This window comes from Lipotes vexillifer, unplaced genomic scaffold, assembly GCF_000442215.2.
Source record: "Lipotes vexillifer unplaced genomic scaffold, Lipotes_vexillifer_v1.1 scaffold216, whole genome shotgun sequence".
Classification (NCBI taxonomy): Eukaryota; Metazoa; Chordata; class Mammalia; order Artiodactyla; family Lipotidae; genus Lipotes; species Lipotes vexillifer.
Genome location: NW_006779100.1, coordinates 1484110 through 1492078, shown reverse-complemented (window position 1 = coordinate 1492078; position 7969 = coordinate 1484110). Strand labels below are relative to the sequence as shown.

The following is a 7969-nucleotide window of genomic DNA, read 5'->3' as shown; positions in this document are numbered from 1 at the left end:
TCCTGCTGTGGAATAGTCCCTCTTTCTCCACTTATTTGAAATCTCACCCCTTTATCGTGAGCTAAATTGCCGTATAACGTGGGTCTCTTTCTGGACTCTGGTCTGTTGTATTGATCTATTTGTCTACCTGTTTCTAAGCCAGTTTCAGTTACCCTTGCTTTACCGTGTGATATCTGATAGAGAAAGCCTCCCTCATCATTCTTTATTTTGAAAAATTTTTTTGTTATCCTTACATATTTTCTCCTCCAGAATACTCCTTTTTGTCAAAATTCATTTAAAATCCTGCTAGAGATTTTCTTTGAAATTTGTACATCAGTGGAAGGGAACTGGCTTTTTTACCGTATTGAATTCTCTCATCCGAGAACATAGTAAATCTCTTCATCTTTTCTGGCCTTCTTTTATGCCCTTCAGGAAAGTGTTACGATTTTCTCAAATAGGTTTTGCACATTTCTTCATAGGGTGACTCTATTTTAGAATTTCTGTTGCTGTTACATGTAGGATCTTTTTGCCATGATATTTTCTAATTGGTTATGGCAAAGTGTCTAGGAGATGTTTTGATTTTTGGTGTTGATCTTGTCGTGACGACCTTACTAAACTCCCTTATTAGTTCTAATAGTTCATTTACAAACTATTTTCCAGCCTGCTTAATCTATATAACAATGCAGCCATATTCTTTTTTTCTGCATAAATTTAAATAGCTGCATAATATTTCATTGCAAGAAGACAACCACATTTATTTACCAGTTCCTTATTATTGGTCATATATATATATAGTTTGTTTTTTTTTTTCTTAACCTACTTTGGGGGATTAACAAAAGCAGTGTTATAAACACTCTTGTAGCTAAATTGTTCCCCACAGAAGCACTCATTGTTTTAGAGCAAGCCAGAGGTTGGCAAAGACAGTTCCCATGGGCCAAATCTAGCAGCTTGTTTTTGTAAATAAAGTTTTATTGGAGCATGGCCACGCCCATCTGCTCACTCATGTGTCTGCTTTCCCATCACAATGGCAGAGTTGCGTGGCTGCCACAGAGCCTAAACTGTTTACTATCTGCCCTTTACAGAAAAGGTTTGCCAACCTTTAAGCTAAAAACCGTTTTATCAAAAGGATACAAATCTTAAAATTTCTAATACATCTGTCAAATTCCTTTCCAGAAAAGTTGTCTCAATTAGTCTTTCATCAGGATCCTGTCAGATTCCTCCTACCCTTTGTTTACTGGCTGTTCTGCTTTCTCAAATCTTTCTCATTGAGAGGCTAAAATTAGGATTGCTCTTTTGAATTATAATATGGTTGAACTTCTTAAATTGCCTTTATTGGTCACCAGGAGTTCTTTCTTCATTAATTGCCTGCCCACACCTTTCTCCCTCATTTCCATAGATGTATTCATTCCCATTGATGTAAAAGAAGTAGAAATATTAACTTTTGGACATACCTCACAAATATTTTTTCAGCTTGTCATTTCTTTTTAACTTTGTTTATGACAGCAAATCTAAAAGGTTTTTATAACCAACTCAATCTTTTCCGTTGTGGCTTCTGCCTTCGGTGTAATGCTTAGAAAGCTTTCCTACCCAAGGCTGTGACACTATATTCTGTTTTTTTTTTAATTTTATTTTATGTATTTGGTTTTCATGTTTAAAGCTTTGATCCACAGAGTGGATTTTGATGTCTGTGGTGAGATAAGGATCCAGTTTTCATTTTTCCCCTCAGCCCCTCTTACCCTCCCTCCTGCCCAACTCACCTCACGGGAACCAGAAGCTCTTGACAAGGTTATGCTTAAGGGATCCCCGGAGGCCAAAACAAACCGGGGTTTGCTGGGAATGAGGACGTCAGCCTGAGCCCAGACTGGCTCTTCTGCTCATAATCAGAAGGAGCTTGGTCAACCTCCAGTCTTACCAGAAGAGTTTTTAAAAAATCTGCTCTGAGCTTCTCTCCAGAGCTGGCCTGGGGGTATGTAGGGCCTGAAGTTCCAAGTCCACCATTGCTTAATTTCATCCATTTTGAAGCAAGCATTTCGAAAACCACTTGCAACAATGATACTTTTAAATTCTAAAAATACTTTTCTTGACAGCCTCTGATTCAGCTGTGCTGGTGAAGGTGTAGGTGGTGGCACCATGCTTATGCTGGTAAGGGGAGGGGGGAGGGTGTTTCCTAGCTCAGGGAGGGGCCTTACTTGATCCTTTCCTCTCATATATGGCCCCGGTTTTTTGGGTTTTTTTTTTTCTGTTCCAACACCTTCCTCCTTCCAAAGGAAAGAATAATTTACTTATCTGAAGCCCGAGAATTTCTGTAAGAATAAAAAGATCCTTAAGTCAAAATCTTTGAGAAGTAATTAAATTCTGATTAAACCAAAGGTGGCTGGGACAGAAGCAGAGCCAATGTTGATGGTTGCCTTGGTCTGTCCTGGACCATCTGTCCCCCATCTTCTGCCCCTGACCATCGCGACCCTAGGAAGGCTGGGTTCAGCTGGCCCACTGAGACCAACTTCCAGGACACTTTTTTTTTTTTTTTTTTTTTTTTTTGCGGTACACGGGCCTCTCACTGTTGTGACCTCTCCCATTGTGGAGCACAGGGTCCAGACGCGCAGGCCCAGCGACCATGGCTCACGGGCCCAGCCGCTCCGCGGCATGTGGGATCTTCCCGGACCGGGGCACGAAGCCATGTCCCCTGCATCGGCAGGCGGACTCCCAACCACTACGCCACCAGGGAAGCCCCAGGACACTCTTGAACTCCACCTCCTGCCAACTCCAGCCTTAATGCTCAAGTTCATGCCTATCTTTAGAACTTTGACTCACTGAGTTAGAGTTTGAGCAAACATGAGAGAGTGACCACTTGCATTCCCATCTTTTTAAAGCTGAGAAGAAAAACGTTTGGTTTTATTACCCCGCAGGCTATTAATCAATTTTGTACCTAACTTTGCCATCTTCTTTCATTGACTATACGTACTTTGATGTCTCCTGTTCTCCTTTGAAGCAGCTATCCTAGCCTGCTGGTTCCCTCACTGATGAGTTAATTCTTGTCACAGGTAACTGTGGGAAAACACAGATATACACAATCACATAAGGACAGATGTTAGTCACACATACAGTTATATCAGGATGGATGCTAGTTCTCAGAAACAGCAGGGTCTAAACAAGCTGTTCTTAACCCTGGCTTCACACTCGAGGCATGCAGGCTGCTTTCAGAACACGCTGATGCCTTGGTCCCTTCTCCCAGAGATTCTAATTCAATTAGTCTGGGGGAGGGGTCCACTCATCTATTTTTAAAAGCTCCCCAAGTAACTTGAATGTACACCCAACGTTGCAAACCAAGGATCTAAGCTAGGAATGCTCAGACTTTGCGGCATGTTAGAATTCTCTGGGAGCTTTTAAGATTCTGGATGCCCAGTTGTCCCTCAGACCAATGAACCCGGAACCTCTAGGGGTGGGACCCAGGCATCAGCACTTTTTAAAGCTCCTCACGGGATTCCATGAAGCCATGACCCGTACAACGTCCTGGATTCTGGTCAGTTTACATCAACACTTCTTTCCCTGAGGATGGGACGCAGAGGCTGGGGGTGGGAGAGAAGGGTCTTATACCTTGAATATGGCCAATGGCTGGCACAGCGTGTGTGTTCAAATGTCGGCTGCCCTTGGCACATGGCCCCGGAAGTATCCTCTGGGGAGAGTGGCTGGGGACCACAGGGCCCTGGCTGGAGGTGTCCGTCCCCCGTAGAACTGGGCCGCCTGGGTTCTCAGGCCCGGGCAGGGAGCATTCTTGGTGGCCAGTGAGCCATGACTGCTTTCCCAGAGGGAGGCCTGCAAGGGCCCACGGGGACTCTGGGTCAGCAGGGTGGGGGCTCCATGTGTCAGAGTCCAAACAGGAATCTCATTTAGAGAGTTCCTCGTCTGCCACCCAGTTGTGAAAACTTCTGAGAGCTCAGGCTGCCCTGCAAAAGGTGCAAGAACGGAGAGTAGATCACACTGACTTCACAAAGACCCACCAAATGTACTTTTCCTCCAACTTGCAGGAAAGTTGTGAGAGCAGTGCAACGAGTACCCATAGATCTGCCACCCTAGATTCACCGGTTGTTAACATGTTGGCAATTTGCTTTCTCTGCATTTGTGTGCGTCTCTGTATACACACTTCTTTGAGGGGGAGGGGGGCTGGGCCATTTGAAAGTTAGTTGCAGACATTATGACACTTCATCCTTAAATACTTGACCCTTCCCAGGAGCAAGGATATCCTCCTAGATAACTGCAACACGCTCATCACCTGTGGCTGATACAGCAATGTACTATCTGGTATAAACTCCATATTCAGGGTTTCCTAATATTTTTATAGCTTTTCTGTCTGATCTCGGATCCAATCCAGGATGACACATTACATTTAGTTGTCACGTCTCTTTAGTCTCCGTTAATCCGGAATAGTTTATCCACCTTTTGCTCTATGTGCACCATCACCTGAGGGCCCCAAGAGGTTGTCTCCCCACTGATTTTGCCTTTGGCTTCAGACTCTCCTATGGAGCCACAGCGCCCTCTGCACTAACTGCACTAACGCCTAGCGGGCGTTTCACACCTGTCTGGCACAAAGCCCTTTGATGCTGCCCCATCCTCCTAGCTCTCGAAAAAGGCCCCCCATCTCAGGAGCTGCTACCGCCACCCACCTGTCCGCTCGGACCAAGAACTGAGTTGTGCTTAATGTCTCTCCTTCCTCCCATAGCCAACCCGTCCGCAAGGCCTGTTGGTTTTATCTGCAGGATCCGTCCCGAGGTGTCCCCTTCACCCACCTCCACGTTACACCCCGTCAGAGCTTCACACCATCCCCCTACCTGGTCACCCGTGCTCTCTCTTCCCTTCCTCCTTACAAGAGCCAGAGTGTCCTTTCAAACTCTTAAACCAGGTCCTAGAACTCCCCCACTTAAGATGTTCTAATCACTTGTCCTCTTAGGGTAAAATCCTAAACCCCAACTTCTCACTGTGACCTACCAGCTTTCACTTTTGCCTGAACCTTTGACCTGGTCCCATCCCATCTTCCCCATAATCCTCGCTGTTCCAGCCACACTGGCCTGTTTTCTGTTCCTCAAACCCCCGAAGCTAGTTTCTTATCTTTGCCTGGCTATTCCTTCTATCTAGAACCCTCGTCCTCAAGTCTTTGAACAGCTGCCCTTGCATCATTCAAGTTTCAGCACAAACGTCACCTCCTCAGAGAAGCCTTCCCTTCCCACTCATCTCAAGGAACCCCTCTACAGCAGTCCCCTGTCACTGTCATAACACCCTGCTCATTTCCTTTAGAGCCTGCGCCACTGTGTGCCACACCCTTAACTGTCTACGTGTGTCCTGCCTGTCCCCTCCACGTGGGTGGAGGGCTGTGCCTGCCTCTCTCACTGCTGTGCTCTCCACGCCAAGCACAGTGCCGGCACGGAGCAGCTGGCGGTACATGTTGGAAGGATGCGTCTCTGCTGTGCAAGGTCAGCTCTGCCGGTGAGGAGAGGGCTAGGTTTCCTCCCGCCTGGGAGCAGTTGAGGGGTGCCCCCTTCAGGTCAAAGGCTGTAAAACCACACTCAGTGCTGGGTGGGGAGGCGGGAGGGGGGAGGGCATAGGAAGGAGCTGAAAGGGGGATGGCTCTTTGCTCTGACTCTGTACCTGGGCTCTGAAACCTTAATGTGTGTACGAATCACTCGGGGGCTTAACACAAGGCGGGCTCTGATGTAATAGGTCTGGGGTCGCCTGACTGCACCTCCTACAAGGGCCTTCAGTGCCGTGGGAAGATGTGGAAAGAGCCTGGGGGTGCTCCGGTTGCTTCTGTCCTCCCACCCTCTGCCAGGAAGTGTTGTTTCTAGCAGGTGCTGTCACCTCCGCATGTGGTGAGCCCCTCGTGGTTTTCCGTCTCCACATGTCTGCTACCGTGACAGACAAGACATTCCCTCCCAGGAATCGTGCTCCGCCGCCTGCTCTGTCACTGCTGTTTTCTCTCCTCCGCGCTCCTTTCCTTAAGCAGACTCCTGGGGGCGTGGTGCCTGGGGGAAGTCAGGCCGGGAAGCTGAGGCGCTCCCACAGGCTTTGGTTCAGAGTGCAGGCACTTACGGGCAGAGCCAGCCCCAGAGGCAAAGGGCTGATTTAAACGTGGGCAGAGGGCTTCCCTGGTGGCGCAGTGGTTGAGAGTCCGCCTGCCGATGCAGGGGACACGGGTTCGTGCCCCGGTCGGGGAAGATCCCACGTGCCGCGGAGCGGCTGGGCCCGTGAGCTGGGCCCGTGAGCCGTGGCCGCTGAGCCTGCGCGTCCGGAGCCTGTGCTCCGCAACGGGAGAGGCCACACAGTGAGAGGCCCGCTTACCGCAAAAAAGAAAAACAAAAAACAAAAAAAAACTTGAGCAGAGCGTTGGCTTTGGGGTCTGAGGGTCCTGGATTGGACTCCTGACCGTGTCACTTACTCGTGGACCATCCTCAGCAGGTTACTTAACCTCTCTGAGCCTCACTTTCTTCCCTTGTTCAACAGAGGTTTTAATTGGTGTCTTTTGCATAGGGTTATTATAAAAAACGAGAAATGAGAATACAAGCAAAGCACTCAGTACAGTGCCTGGAAAATGCTGGAATCTCTCAGCCCACAAGGCACAGATTGTGAGACTTGAATACTTTTTGCCCCAGGGCTGCTGACAAGGGACTGACAGGCAGTGCCTATGTCCCAGGCTTCCTTCTACACCTGCATCCCACAGCCCCTCCGCCCACTGGCTGCTCCTGCACAGCTAGGAGGTTCACCCCCTGGGGCATTCCCCAGAATTGGGCCCACTCCTGTGTCAGGCCCATCTCCCAGGGTAGGCAGGGCCTGAGGGCATGAAAACCACACCCACTGAGCCTGAGGGAAAATGCCCAAACATTTTATAGGAGGGATAAATAGCTGTTCCCATCCTGGTCATTGCCGCGTTCCCTTCCCGACCAGGGCAGTCAAAATGACTGGAAATAACATGAGACACGGCAAGCAGTCTGATTCTTGAGGGGAACTTTCTGTGGACTCTGTGAGTGTCCCAGGTTTTTGACCCTCCCCAAGCCTCTTTGATTATCAGCACAGGGCAGATGGGCAGGAGGGACACTGCACAAGTCCCTGCCTCAGAGCCTGGCCCAGCCCCTGCTTTGTACACACTCGCTGTACCTAGGTGGAAAGAGAGGGCTCCTTTGACCCTGGGGGCTGGGAAGCTGAGCACCTTCTCAACACCGATGCCAAGACTTTACATCCAGAACCCGTTTCAGAACAGCTGCCTTTACCACACCCTGCCAGGGATCTTCCTGTGCTGTGACTTGGAATATTCTTGCTTTTCTCAAGGGAATTTTTAATCCAGGCTGAAAGGACCCCTGAGCTGGGTGAGGGGTCAGGCACCCAGGCAGAGGCTCGTCAGGACCTTTATCTGCTGCAGTAAACATCTGCTGAGTCCTGGAAAGGGGCTGCACCTGAATTTACAGGCAGAAACTCAGCTTGGAGGAGTGATAAGGGAGAAAGTATTCCTGAGGACACACTAACCCCCATTCCTTTAGATTTTCCATTCCTGGTATCCAGTTCCATGTCAGAAGGCACTGTTTCATCTTACCTTCTTGCAAAAACCTCTTCACGATGTACATTTTGTTTTCATTCCCTTGGCTCAGTGTAAGGCCAAACAGAATATTTCCTCAGCCTCCTTAAAATTGCTACTGGAAACCTTATCCAATTTGCCATTTTGCACGCTTTGATCTAATACATTCTTTTTAGGATTTTGCACCAGAAAAAAAAGTCTTTCCTGATGAAATCATTTCCTTCTCTCATCGGATAATAAGAATTGAGGTATAACTAACCTTGCTTTCCCGTTTTTGTCTTGGTAGTTAGAAAACTTAGAGCTAATGGTGAATCAACTTTCAATTTACTCATTTACCTGCTTTTTCTGTCGGGCTTATTTTTTATTTTATTAGTCCAACTATGAATGTCTTTTATTGTAAATAATTTCACAGATGTCAACAACAACAAAAAA

At 47.9% G+C, this 7969-nt stretch overlaps 1 protein-coding gene across 1 annotated transcript in view; it reads left to right on the top strand.

The window, feature by feature from the left end:
* RAB11FIP4 (RAB11 family interacting protein 4) overlaps positions 1-7969 on the top strand; it is a 124130-nt gene that overhangs the window by 53422 nt on the left and 62739 nt on the right. The gene's annotated exons all lie outside the window — the stretch shown is intronic.